Source organism: Salmo trutta, chromosome 7, assembly GCF_901001165.1.
Source record: "Salmo trutta chromosome 7, fSalTru1.1, whole genome shotgun sequence".
In the NCBI taxonomy this organism is placed as follows: Eukaryota; Metazoa; Chordata; class Actinopteri; order Salmoniformes; family Salmonidae; genus Salmo; species Salmo trutta.
The window spans coordinates 54,767,018-54,781,762 of NC_042963.1; the positions used below are offsets into that span (position 1 = coordinate 54,767,018).

A 14,745-nucleotide genomic window follows, 5' to 3' on the forward strand; every position below is an offset into this window, starting at 1 on the left:
GAGAGAGAGAGAGAGAGAGAGAGGATAAGTGCATTAGTATAATTCACCTGGTTTAATTAGAGCCATGCAGATATCAGACACCCAGCCAAGCAGTCAGCCACCTCATTTACAGACAGAAAGAGAGAGAGAAATACAAACCCTCCAACCCAAAAAGGCCTGTGGTGTTGATGGTATCCTAAATGAAATGATAAAATATACAGACCACAAATTCCAATTGGCCATACTTAAACTCTTTAACATCATCCATGGTGAATCACTAAAACAATACAGAAGTACACAACGGAAAAAGAAGAATTATCTATCCAAAACAGAGATGTATGGGTGAACCACTTCTCCAATCTTTCTGGCTCTATAACAAAGAACAAACAGCAAAAACATGATCAAATACAAATCTTAGAATCAACTATTAAAGACTACCAGAACCCACTGGATTCTCCAATTACATTGATTGAACTACAGGACAAAATACAAACCCTCCAACCCAAAAAGGCCTGTGGTGTTGATGGTATCCAAAATATACAGACCACAAATTCCAATTGGCTAAACTTAAACTCTTTAACATCATCCTTAGCTCTAGCATCTTCCCCAATATTTAGAACCAAGGACTGATCACCCCAATCCACAAAAGTGGAGACAAATTTGACCCCAATAACTACCGTGGTATGTGCGTCAACAGCAACCTTGGGAAAATCCTCTGCATTATCATTAACTGCAGAATCATACATTTCCTCAGTGAAAACAATGTACTGAGCAAATGTCAAATTGTCTCTTTACCAAATTACAGTACGACAGACCACGTATTCACCCTGCACACCCTAATTGACAAACAAACAAAACAAAGGCAGTTTTCTCATGTCTGCTGATTTCAAAAAAGCTTTTGACTCAATCTGGCATGAGGGTCTGCTATACAAATTGATGGAAACTGGTGTTGGAGGGGAAAACATACGACATTCTAAAATCCATGTACACAAACAACAAGTGTGAAGTTAAAGTGGCAAAAAACACACATTTCTTTCCGCAGGGCCGTGGGGTTAGACAGGGATGCAGCTTAAGCCCCACCCTCTTCAACATATATATCAACGAATTGGCGAGGACACTAGAACAGTCTGCAGTACCCGGCCTCACCCTACTAGAATCTGAAATCAAATGTCTACTGTTTGCTGATGATCTGGTGCTTCTGTCCCGAACCAAGGAGGGCCTACAGCAGCACCTAGATCTTCTGCCCAGATTCTGTCAGACCTGGGCCCTGACAGTAAATCTCAGTAAGATAAAAAATAATGGTGTTCCAAAAAAGGTCCAGTCACCAGGACAACAAATACAAATTCCATCTAGCCACCGTTGCCCTAGAGCACACAAAAAAACTATACATACCTCGGCCTAAACATCAGCGCCACAGGTGACTTCCACAAAGCTGTGAACGATCTGAGAGACAAGGTAAGAAGGGCCTTCTATGACATCAAAAGGAACATAAAAATCAACATACAAATTAGGATCTGGCTAAAAATACTTGAATCAGTTATTGCCCTTTATGGCTGTGAGGTCTGGGGTCCGCTCACCAAACAAGAATTCACAAAATGGGACAAACACCAAATTGAGATTTTGCATGCAGAATGCTGCTAAAATATCCTCCGTGTACAACGTAAAACACCAACTAATGCATGCAGAGCAGAATTAGGCCGATACCCGCTAATTATCAAAATCCAGAAAAGAACTGTAAAATTCTACAACCACCTAAAAGGAAGCGATTCCCAAACCTTCCATAACAAAGACATCACCTACAGAGAGGTGAACCTGGAGAAGAGTCCCCTAAGCAAGCTGGTCCTGGGGCTCTGTTCACAAACACAAACAGACCCCACAGAGCCCCAGGACAGCAAAACAATAAGACCCAACCAAATCATGAGAAAACAAAAAGATAATTACTTGACACATTGGAAAGAATTAACAAAAAAAAACAGAGCAAACCAGAATGCTATTTGGCCCTAAACAGAGAGTACAAAGTAGCAGAATACCTGACCACTGTGACCGACACAAAATTAAGGAAAGCTTTGACTATGTACAGACTCAGTGAGCATAGCCTTGCTATTGAGAAAGGCCGTCGAAGGCAGACCTGGCACTCAAGAGAAGACAGACTATGTGCACACTGCCCACAAAATGAGGTGGAAACTGAGCTGCACAACCTCCTGCCAAATGTATGACCATATCAGAGACACATAGAGAGAGGGAAAGAGAGAGCAGAGAGGGAAAGAGAGAGCAGAGAGGGAAAGAGAGAGCAGAGAGGGAAAGAGAGAGCAGAGAGGGAAAGAGAGAGCAGAGAGGGAAAGAGAGAGGCTCTGAATCCCACCATGTGGAACCATTAGCAGATTGATTAATTTAATCTCTTTAATGAGTGACATTTAGGCAGCAGAGCATACTGTCATCCCCTAAATGCAGCGGGGCCAGGGACTAGGAAGACACTGCCATAGGCATTTCACACATTAATATCTTCTATCCAGACCTGGATTGGTCTAGATTGGGAGGGGACAGAGAATACACATTGGCACAGGCCTTTTCCTTGTCTCTTTCTGGCTGTGTGTGTGTGTGTGCATGTTATTAGACAAGTATAATAATAGTTTTGTTAGTTATGTAAACAATATTGTTCCATCGCTTGCAACAGGGTTTTTGTTGAACGGTAGACTATTATTACTTTGTTATTAATGTGTTGTTAAAGGGATACTTCAGGAGTCAGATGAACTGGTGGATACCATCTCTGCATCCAGTATGAAGGAAGTTATAGTTATAAAAGTTAAGTTATATTTCGCAAGCCAATTGCTAACTAGCGTTAGTGCAACGACTGGAAGTCTTTGGGTATCTGCTAGCATGCTAGTCATTATGCTAACGCTAGTTAGCAATTGCGCTAGCGCTAGTTAGCAACTTCCCTTCAAACTGCACACAGAGACATACAAATGGTATTCATGAGTTCATTTGACTAAGAAGAAGATCCCTTTAACTGGCTGTTTTTGTGTGCAATGGTTTTGGATATTGTTTGGGTTAGCCTACAATGGACTAATGCAGCTGTCCGCTATTGTTACAGTTTACTCAAGTAAGATTGATTTTATACTGTGGTATGCACACTTGATTAAACAACACAATATGTATTCAATAATTTCAGTAAGTATGTAAAAAGCCTCTCTCCTGTGGACATAACTTCTGGATCCGGGCAACACACAATTTCCTGTGTGTGTGTGTGTGTGTGTGTGTGTGTGTGTGTGTGTGTGTGTGTGTGTGTGTGTGTGTGTGTGTGTGTGTGTGTGTGTGTGTGTGTGTGTGTGTGTGTGTGTGTGTGTGTGTGTGTGTGTGTGTGTGTGTGTGTGTGTTGGCAGCTGTTCTACCATCAACACACTACTATATTTTCTTTATTTGACAAGGCAAATTAAAAAAAAACTTCCCACCCGGTCGCAACACATACAGGGAACAATGTGCAATGTATGTAAGTGTGAATATTTCTCTCCCCTTTCAAACCATTTAGCTCCCAGATATTAGAGATAGGGTTAGTAGCCCTGATTTGGAAAAAAAGAAAGAGAAAAAGAAAGAGAGAGAGAGAGAGAGAGAGAGAGAGAGAGAGAGAGAGAGAGAGAGAGAGAGAGAGAGAGAGAGAGAGAGAGAGAGAGGGAGGGAGGGAGGGAGAGAGACAGAGAGGGAGATGCACACTGCCCACAAAATGAGGTGGAAACTGAGCTGCACTTCCTAACCTCCTGCCAAATATATGACCATATTAGAGACACATATTTCCCTCAGATTACACAGACCCACAAAGAATTCGAAAACAAACCCAATTTTGATAAACTCCCATATCTACTGGGTGAAATAACACAGTGTGCCATCACTGCAGCAAGATTTGTGACCTGTTGCCACAAGAAAAGGTCAACAAGTGAAGAACAAACACCATTGTAAATACAACCCATATTTATGTTTATTTATTTTCCCTTTTGTATTTTAACTATTTTCACATCGCTACAACATTGTCTATAGATATAATATGACATTTGAAATGTCTTTATTCTGTAGGAACTTCTGTGAGTGTAATGTTTACTGTTAATTTGTATTGTTTATTTCACTTTTGTTTATTATTTATTTCACTTGCTTTGGCAATGTAAACATATGTTTCCCATGCCAATAAAGCCCCTTGAATATTAGAGAAAGAGAGAGAGAGAGAGAGAGAGCAACAGGGAGAGAGAGGGAGAGAGAGAGGGAGAGAAAGAGAGAGAGAGAAAGAAAGAGAGAGAGAGAGAAAGAGAGAGAAAGAGAGAGAGAGAAAGAGAGAGAGACGGAGGGAGGGAGGGAGATAAGCAACATGTAGGTCTGTACATGATGTTAGCCCAACACAATAATCATAAAAGGGGAGGACTCAGTCACTCAGTCAGCCAGAGCCAGTCAACCAGAGCCAGTCACTCAGTCAGCCAGAGCCAGTCAGCCAGAGCCACTCAGCCAGAGCCAGTCACTCAGTCAGCCAGAGCCAGTCAGCCAGAGCCAGTCAGCCAGACCCAGTCACTCAGTCAGCCAGAGCCAGTCAGCCAGAGCCAGTCAGCCAGAGCCACTCAGCCAGAGCCAGTCAGCCAGAGCCAGTCAGCCAGAGCCAGTCACTCAGTCAGCCAGAGCCAGTCACTCAGTCAGCCAGAGCCAGTCAGCCAGAGCCACTCAGCCAGAGCCAGTCACTCAGTCAGCCAGAGCCAGTCACTCAGTCAGCCAGAACCAGTCAGCCAGAGCCACTCAGCCAGAGCCACTCAGCCAGAGCCAGTCACTCAGTCAGCCAGAGCCAGTCACTCAGTCAGCCAGAGCCAGTCAGCCAGAGCCACTCAGCCAGAGCCAGTCAGCCAGAGCCAGTCAGCCAGAGCCAGTCAGCCAGAGCCAGTGAGAGGTAGAATAAGCGTTTGTCTTCAGTCTCGATAGGTTCTTATCCTGCAGTGTGGAGCGCTAAACTTGTAGAAATAGAAAGTCTAGAATAGGTGGTATTTCTATGGCAGCTATACAGCAAGTGCAGGCAGCAGCAAACCTCTTTATACAGAGCAACAATGGAACGGGACAATGCAGTGCCCCAGGCCAGCAGCTAGTCTACGACCAGGCAGCTTCCATGTTTTGAAACCTTATACGCACTGACTTGTGCAGTATAATAAATAGAGAGATATAATGGTGTGTGGTTATACACATTGTTAATAGGGATAATTTGAATGGGGAAATTTAAAAAATACCTGACATTTCATGTGTGCATTGTGCAGTGTTTTCATCAAAGACAAGCCTCTAACAGGTACAGTCATCTTCAGATTTCAAAATAACCCTTCTTCACTGCCAATTAAAAAATTAAAAAACATTTATTTAACCAGGCAAGTGAGTTAATAACAAATTCTTATTTACAATGACGGCCTAGCCAGGCCAAACCCTAACACGGGACGACGCTGCCGGCATCATGAATATCATTAACGATCAATATAGAGGTTTGAAACCTCTCTACTATCATACTGTACTCCAGCTAATATCTAGTGGAAAGGTGGGACTCCCACACGGTTCTATTATGTGCTTAATGTTTAACTGTCAGCAAACTCTTGGCCGTGGAGCCACGGTGCATCCGACTGAGACAACTCGAGACGTTCCCATCTGGTGACCCCGCACGTCGTGGGAGACAAACCTCCGTTATGACGGGACCCCTGGGCAGCGAGCGGTCCATGCCTGTCACTTCGAGTGGGAAAGATGCCAGCTTGAAGACGGACTGAGTTGACTGACATATATCGATTTTTGACTTTCAACTCTCTTCCAATGTCGGCAGTCTGCCTTCTCTCTCGCCACAGAGAGAGAGGCAAGCTAACTGGTAAATACAGTTTGTCAACGGTGTTTATAATGCCAGAGATTAAATGTGAATGTATCTTGCAAAATAAAAATGTTAGCATCATACATGCAATGAACATTTCAAATGAACATAGTCTATCATTAGTTTATTCAACCGTGTGGAAGTAGGCTATACATTATGTTCAATATACTGCACTTCTGACAACAAGCTATATATCTTGTAAAAATGCCGCTATGCATTGGCTAGTTAAAAGTTCAACAGGCTTCATACTCCCAAACCTACTGACTTCCACTCATCTTAGTTGATAAACAGTCCTGCACAATGTGAGCTGTTCGACAGAAGAAATGGGATATGAAAACGATCGTTCCAAGATTTCCTCTAGACAATACTGACATTCCTTTGAACAAGATAGTCTTTCACTTACTAAAAATGATTGAATACATATTGTGTTGTTTAATCAAGTGTGCATACCACAGTATAAAATCAATCTTACTTGTGTAAACTATAACAATAGTGGACAGCTGCGTTAGTCCATTGTAGGCTAACCCAAACAATATCCGAAAACAGTGCTCACAACACAGTCAGTTAATAACAATGTAATAATTATATTCATGTTTCAACGTTATAGCCAACCATTCAACAGAAACTCCGTAACAACCTTGTTTACATTACAGATTTTCCCATAACTTGTTTTCTCCATCACTTCGCGTTTTTTTCTTCTCCCCCATCATCGATTTATAAAACATTCAGAATTGGTTGAAGTTGCATTCAGATCGTAGGCGAACAGCGTAGTGCCTCTATAGACTCTAACGCGACTTGCTAGGTAGGTAACATTGACTATTCTTACCTCAAAACTGCAGTATTTGTCCAGAACCTCAGCGCGAACTCTACGGTGTTTTCTCCACAAAAATATTGTCAGAATATAGATTTAAATGAGTGCAGAAAAAAAACAATATAAAGATTGAAAGAAAACAGCCAAATTGGAGATGTGTGTCCAAGGAAAGAACCAACAAGCCTTTAGACTTCAGTCTTCAGCTTATAAATTAGCCACGGATAACTATAGCACCGATTTAAGTCACGCAGTCTTGCAGCGGAGTAAGAGAGATCCGTACGCGAACAGTTTTGCTCGGAACTCACTGAACAAACCGCACGCCGTAACGCGCCGTAACGCGCCGTAACGCACCGATCCATCCAAACCGTGGTTCAGCCCCCTGGTTGGACACGCCTCCTTCTAACTCATTTATTCCTTTCAATTAGATTGTGAACACGGTGATCAATATAATAATAATAACATTGCACAGGTGAAAGGACCGTAAAAAAAAAACTATATTGAATTAATTAAATGCAGTTTAATTATCCAAAACAATGCCAAAGATAACGCACCTCCCCCCATAAACACAAGAAGGGGTGTTTTTTTTGTTTGTTCTTTAGTGGGTGGAGAGAGCACGAGGCTGGGGTGACAGAAGTGGTTTTTTTGGGCGCCCCTCGTGTCACTGAATCTACTACAGATGGGAGAGCAAGATAAGCAGATCTTGAGACTTATCTCACAAGGTCGCGACACTGACATTCCCTGTGGCATACATCTGTGATAGATACCCCTAACTCCGTGTTTTATAGTGTGTATGTATTATTACTTTCCCCTCTACTAGCCCAACCCAAACAAGAACATTTGAATACAGACGGAAAGTTTCAGGGTCTTGAGTTAAATTACCATCAAATGGAAGAGAGAGTGTGTTAGTGTGTGTGTGTGTGTGTGTGTGTGTGTGTTTGTGCATTTGTGAATACAGATGTAGTATCTTAATTTGATCACTCTTTTGTTGATGCGAATGTTCAAGCAAAGCAGGAAATGAAAACTTGTAGTGTATTCAAGGTTTAAAAAGATGATTTGATTTGCCCTAACGTAAAACGTATCAACCCCTACAAAAATGTCCATTAATTATAATCCACATAATAATTGATTTATCCCATTGCTGCAGGAATATTTTCCTTCTGTATTAAACCGGGTCAAATTAAAATCAAACATCTGTAGGCGCCTGAGCAATGGATCAAACAGGGCAGCTGCAGACCCACTTTCAAAATAAGGGTGAAAACGTATGTTTTTTTGCACACCCACTTTTCTTAACCAGAACATGATTGTGATCACAACTGTGCGGGAGTGTGTGTAGGGCGTAATAGCAGCTGTCTGTTGTTTTAAACACAGGGCTCAGAGAGGACAGAGGTCCTCTAACTAGAAGACCATCCTCCCCCAGTCTTACACACAAAAAAAGGGCCCATTGAGGTATTTATCTCAACGTCCACTATCTGCTATGTGTGCGTCTGTTGGTTTTCCTCCAATCAGCAGCAACGGAACCATGGCGAGTGGACTGTTTCAGCCAATCAGTGACTGATCACATTAACCCTGAGAGGAAACACAGCAGTGAGTAAAGTTTTGTCCCGAATTTCACTCTATTCCCTATGTACTGTAGTGCACTCGTATTGTCCAGAGACGTGGTCTAAAGTAGTATATTATATAGGGAATCGGGTGCAATTAGGGCTGCTGCCTCCATGGTTCTTTAGTTGCATAGCCCTGTTCAACAGAGGTGTAAATTCTGTGTTTACTCAGTCACAGACAGTGACCACGCTGTCAATGACAGGCAAGGCCATTCTTTAATATAGGCTGTGTTTGAAGTGAACAGTAAAAAGACATAGCTTAGATAGCCTATAGTCTAACCTAGATAGCCTATAGTCTAGCCTAGATAGACTATAGTCTAGCCTAGATAGCTTATAGTCTAGCCTAAATAGCTTATAGTCTAGCCTAGATAGCCTATAGTCTTGCCTAGATAGCTTATAGTCTAGCCTAGATAGTTTATAGTCTAGCCTAAATAGCTTATAGTCTAGCCTAAATAGCTCAAAGTCTAGCCTAGATAGTTTATAGTCTAGACTAGATAGCTTATAGTCTAGCCTAGATAGCTTATAGTCTAGTTTAGATAACTTATAGTCTAGCCTAGATAGCTTAAAGTCTAGCCTAGATAGCCTATAGTCTAGCCTAGATAGCCTATAGTCTAGCCTAGATAGCTTATAGTCTAGTTTAGATAACTTATAGTCTAGCCTAGATAGCTTATAGTCTAGCCTAGATAGCCTATAGTCTAGCCTAGATAGCCTATAGTCTAGCCTAGATAGCTTATAGTCTAGCCTAGATAGCCTATAGTCTAGCCTAGATAGCCTATAGTCTAGCCTAGATAGCTTATAGTCTAGTTTAGATAACTTATAGTCTAGCCTAGATAGCTTATAGTCTAGCCTAGATAGCCTTTAGTCTAGCCTAGATAGCCTATAGTCTAGCCTTGATAGCTTATAGTCTTGCCTAGATAGCATATAGTCTAGCCTAGATAGCTTATAGTCTAGCCTAGATAGCCTATAGTCTAGCCTATATAGCTTATAGTCGAGCCCAGATAGCTTATAGTCTAGCCTAGATAGCTTAAAGTCTAGCCTAGATAGCTTATAGTCTAGCCTCGATAGCCTGTATTCTCGCCTAGAGAACTTATAGTCTGGCCTAGATAGCTTACAGTCTAGCCTAGATTCCGTATAGTCTAGGCTGAAAGCCTATAGTCCAGCCTATAGAGCCTATAGTCTAACCTAGATAGCTTATAGTCTACCCTAGATAGCCTATAGTGTAGTCTAGATAGCTTGTAGTCTAGCCTAGATAGCCTGTAGTCTAGCTTAGATAGCTTAAAGTGTAGCCTAGATAGCCTATAGTCTAGCCTAGATAGCCTATAGACTAGCCTAGATAGCCTATAGTCTAGCCTAGATAGTTTATAGTCTAGCCTGGATAGTTTGTAGTCTAGCATAGATATCTTATAGTATAGCCTAGATAGCTTAAAGTATAGCCTAGATAGGTTAAAGTCTAGCCTAGATAGCTTGTAGTCTAGCCTAGATAGCATATAGTCTAGACAAGGTACCTTATAGTCTAGCCTAGCTAGCTTATAGGCTAACCTAGATAACTTATAGTCTACCCTAGATAGCCGATAGTGTAGTCTAGATAGCTTATAGTTTAGTCTAGATAGCATATAGTCTAGCCTGGATAGTTTGTAGTCTAGCATAGATATCTTATAGTATAGCCTAGATAGCTTAAAGTATAGCCTAGATAGGTTAAAGTCTAGCCTAGATAGCTTGTAGTCTAGCCTAGATAGCATATAGTCTAGACAAGGTACCTTATAGTCTAGCCTAGATAGCTTATAGGCTAACCTAGATAACTTATAGTCTACCCTAGATAGCCGATAGTGTAGTCTAGATAGCTTATAGTTTAGTCTAGATAGCATATAGTCTAGCCTAGGTAGCTTATAGTCTAGCCTAGATATCCTAGAAATCTTACAGTCTAGACAAGATAGCCTATAGTCTAGCCTAGATAGCTTGTAGTCTAGCCTAGATAGCCTGTAGTCTAGCCTAGATAGCTATAGTCTAGCCTAGATAGCTTATAGTCTATCCTATATAGCTTATAGTCTACCCTAGATAGCCTATAGTCTTGTCTAGCTAGTTTATAGTCTAGCCTAGATAGCCTATAGTCTAACCTAGATAGCTCATAGTCTAGCCTTGATCGTTTATAGTCTAGCCTAGATTGCTTATAGTCTAGCCTAGATAGTTTATAGTCTAGCCTAGATTGCTTATAGTCTAGCCTAGATAGCCTATAGTCTAGCCTAGATAGCCTAGATAGCCTATAGTCTAGGCTGATAGCCTATAGTCTAGCCTATATAACTTATTGTCTATCCTAGATAGCCTATAGTCTAGCCTAGATAGCTTATAGTCTAACCTAGATAGCTCATAGTCTAGCCTTGATTATTCATAGTCTAGCCTAGATTGCTTATAGTCTAGCCTAGATAGCTTATAGTCTAGTTTAGATAGTTTATAGTCTAGCCTTGATTGCTTATAGTCTAGCATAGATAGCCTATAGTCAAGCCTAGAACGTTTATAGTGTAGCCTAGATGGCTTATAGTCTAGCCTAGAATGCTTGTAGTCTAGCCTAGATAGCCTATAGTCTAGCCTAGAAATCTTACAGTCTAGACAAGATAGCCTATAGTCTAGCCTAGATTGCCTGTAGTCAAGCCTAGATAGTTTATAGTGTAGCCAGATGGCTTATAGTCTAGTCTAGATTGCTTGTAGTCTACCCTAGATAGCCTATAGTCTAGCCTAGAAATCTTACAGTCTAGACAAGATAGCCTATAGTCTAGCCTTGATAGCTTATAGTCTAGCCCAGATAGCTTATAGTCTAGCCTAGATAGTTTATAGTCTAGCCTAAATAGCTTATAGTCTAGCCTAAATAGCTCAAAGTCTAGCCTAGATAGCTTATAGTCTAGACTAGATAGCTTATAGTCTAGCCTATATAGCTTTTATTCTATACTAGATAGCTTGTAGTCTAGCCTAGATAGCTTATAGTCTAGCCAAGATAGCTTAAAGTCTAGCCTAGATAGCCTATAGTCTAGCCTTGATAGCTTATAGTCTAGTTTAGATAGCCTATAGTCTTGCCCAGATAGCTTATAGTCTAGCCTAGATAGCCTATAGTCTAGCCTAGATAGCTCATATTCTAGCAAAGATAGCCTATGGACTAGCCTAGATAGCCTATAGTCTAGCCTATATAGCTTATAGTCGAGCCCAGATAGCTTATCGTCTAGCCTAGATAGCTTAAAGTCTAGCCTAGATAGCTTATAGTCTAGCCTCGATAGCCTGTATTCTCGCCTAGAGAACTTATAGTCTGGCCTAGATAGCTTACAGTCTAGCCTAGATTCCGTATAGTCTAGGCTGAAAGCCTATAGTCCAGCCTATAGAGCCTATAGTCTAGCCTAGATAGCCTATAGTCTAGCCAAGATAGCTTAAAGTCTAGCCTAGATAGCCTATAGTCTAGCCTAGATAGCCTATAGTCTAGCCTAGATAGCGTATAGTCTAGTTTAGATAGCCTATAGTCTTGCCTAGATAGCTTAAAGTCTAGCCTAGATAGCTTATAGTCTAGCCTCGATAGCCTGTATTCTCGCCTAGAGAACTTATAGTCTGGCCTAGATAGCTTACAGTCTAGCCTAGATTCCGTATAGTCTAGGCTGAAAGCCTATAGTCCAGCCTATAGAGCCTATAGTCTAACCTAGATAGCTTATAGTCTACCCTAGATAGCCTATAGTGTAGTCTAGATAGCTTATAGTCTAGCCTATATATCTTATAGTCTAGCCAAGATACCTTAAAGTCTAGCCTAGATAGCCTATAGTCTGGCCTAGATAGCCTATAGACTAGCCTAGATGGCTTATAAGCCTAATTAGGCAAGACTATAAGATATAGGTTATAGTCTAGCCTAGATAGCCTATATTCTTGCCTAGATAGCCTATTGTCTAGCCTAGATAGTTTATAGTCTAGCCTGGATAGTTTGTAGTCTAGCATAGATATCTTATAGTTCGTTTCCCACGGGGGGCCAGCACAGAAAAAAAATGTATGAAATGTATGCATTCACTACTGTAAGTCGCTCTGGAGAAGAGCGTCTGCTAAAATGACTAAAATGTAAAAATGTAAATGTAGTATAGCCTAGATAGCTTAAAGTATAGCCTAGATAGCCTTTAGTCTAGCCTAGATAGCCTATAGTCTAGCCTAGATAGCATATAGTCTAGACAAGGTACCTTATAGTCTAGCCTAGATAGCTTATAGGCTAACCTAGATAACTTATAGTCTACCCTAGATAGCCGATAGTGTAGTCTAGATAGCTTATAGTTTAGTCTAGATAGCATATAGTCTAGCCTAGGTAGCTTATAGTCTCGCCTAGATATCCTAGAAATCTTACAGTCTAGACAAGATAGCCTATAGTCTAGCCTAGATAGCTTGTAGTCTAGCCTAGATAGCCTGTAGTCTAGCCTAGATAGCTTATAGTCTAGCCTAGATAGCCTATAGTCTAGGCTGATAGCCTATAGTCTAGCCTATATAGCTTATAGTCTATCCTATATAGCTTATAGTCTACCCTAGATAGCCTATAGTCTTGTCTAGCTAGTTTATAGTCTAGCCTAGATAGCCTATAGTCTAGCCTAGATAGTCTATAGTCTAACCTAGATAGCTCATAGTCTAGCCTTGATCGTTTATAGTCTAGCCTAGATTGCTTATAGTCTAGCCTAGATAGCCTATAGTCTAGCCTAGATAGCATAGATAGCCTATAGTCTAGGCTGATAGCCTATAGTCTAGCCAATATAACTTATTGTCTATCCTAGATAGCCTATAGTCTAGCCTAGATAGCTTATAGTCTAACCTAGATAGCTCATAGTCTAGCCTTGATTTTTTATAGTCTAGCTTAGATTGCTTATAGTCTAGCCTAGATAGCTTATAGTCTAGCCTAGACAGTTTATATTCTAGCCTTGATTGCTTATAGTCTAGCCTAGATAGCTTATAGTCTAGCCTAGATAGTTTATAGTCTAGCCTTGATTGCTTATAGTCTAGCATAGATTGCTTATAGTCTAGCCTAGAACGTTTATAGTGTAGCCTAGATGGCTTATAGTCTAGCCTAGATTGCTTGTAGTTTAGCCTAGATAGCCTATAGTCTAGCCTAGATAGCCTATAGTCTAGCCTAGAAATCTTACAGTCTAGACAAGATAGCCTATAGTGTAGCCTAGGTAGCCTATAGTCTTGCCTAGATAGCCTATAGTCTTGCCTAGATAGCTTATAGTCTAGCCTAGATTGCTTGTAGTCTACCCTGGATAGCCTATAGTCTAGCCTAGATAGCCTATAGTCTAGCCTAGAAATCTTACAGTCTAGACAAGATAGCCTATAGTCTAGCCTAGAAATCTTACAGTCTAGACAAGATAGCCTATAGTCTAGCCTTGATAGCTTATAGTCTAGCCTAGATAGCTTATAGTCTCGCATAGATAGCCTATAGTCAAGCCTAGATAGCCTATAGTCTAGCCTAGATAGCCTATAGTCTAGCCTAGATAGCTTATAGTCTAGCCTAGATTGTTTATTGTCTAGCCTAGATGGCTTATAGTCGAGCCTAGAGATCCTGTAGTCTAGTCTCGATTGCATATAGTCTAGCCTAGATTGAAAATAGTCTAGCCTATATAGCTTATATTCAAACCTAGATAGCTTTTTTTCTAGCCTAGATCGTTTATAGTGTAGCCTAGATAGCTTATAGTCTAGCCTAGATAGCCTATAGTCTAGCCTGGATAGCCTATAGTCTAGCCTAGATAGCCTATAGTCTAGCCTAGATAGCCTATAGTCTAGCCTAGATAGCCTATAGTCTAGCCTAGATAGCCTATAGTCTAGCCTGGATAGCCTATAGTCTAGCCTAGATAGCCTATAGTCTAGCCTGGATAGCCTATAGTCTAGCCTAGATAGCCTATAGTCTAGCCTGGATAGCCTATAGTCTAGCCTGGATAGCCTATAGTCTAGCCTGGATAGCCTATAGTCTAGCCTAGATAGCCTATAGTCTAGCCTAGATAGCCTATAGTCTAGCCTAGATAGCCTATAGTCTAGCCTGGATAGCCTATAGTCTAGCCTAGATAGCTCATACTGGACATTGGTAATACAAAAAGGGCAAAGTTACTGTATTTGGTACATTAATAGGAAATTGCACAAAAAAAGTTCACTTCATATTCATCATCTCCATCACCACCCCAACATCAACATATGTGAAATTATGCCTTTTTCATGTTTTGTAGTTAAAAATATAGAGGAAGTTAAATGTTTCCAATGACATCATCGGTGTGCGTTGTGTGATTTAAACCAATTATGAGTATGTGATTCCCTACTAATTGTCTAATAATTGGTTGATTATGTCATTTCGAAACACTTATCTTCCTCTATTTTTTTAACTACAAAACATACAAAATGGGCCATTTTCACGTATGTAGATGTTGGGGTGGTGCTGGAGATGATGAATATGAAGTTGAAAAATATAGACATGTCCCTTTTTAACTACCACAGAGGAAAAAGCTTTTAAC

At 40.8% G+C, this 14,745-nt stretch overlaps 1 protein-coding gene across 1 annotated transcript in view; it reads right to left on the reverse strand.

Moving 5' to 3' along the window:
- Window positions 1-6,972, reverse strand: part of tspan18b (tetraspanin 18b) — a gene marked incomplete in the record, with an annotated part of 95,984 nt that extends 89,012 nt beyond the window's left edge. Inside the window, 1 exon segment of the mRNA XM_029759474.1 lies at window positions 6,666-6,972.
- Window positions 6,973-14,745: the final 7,773 nt, after the last annotated feature.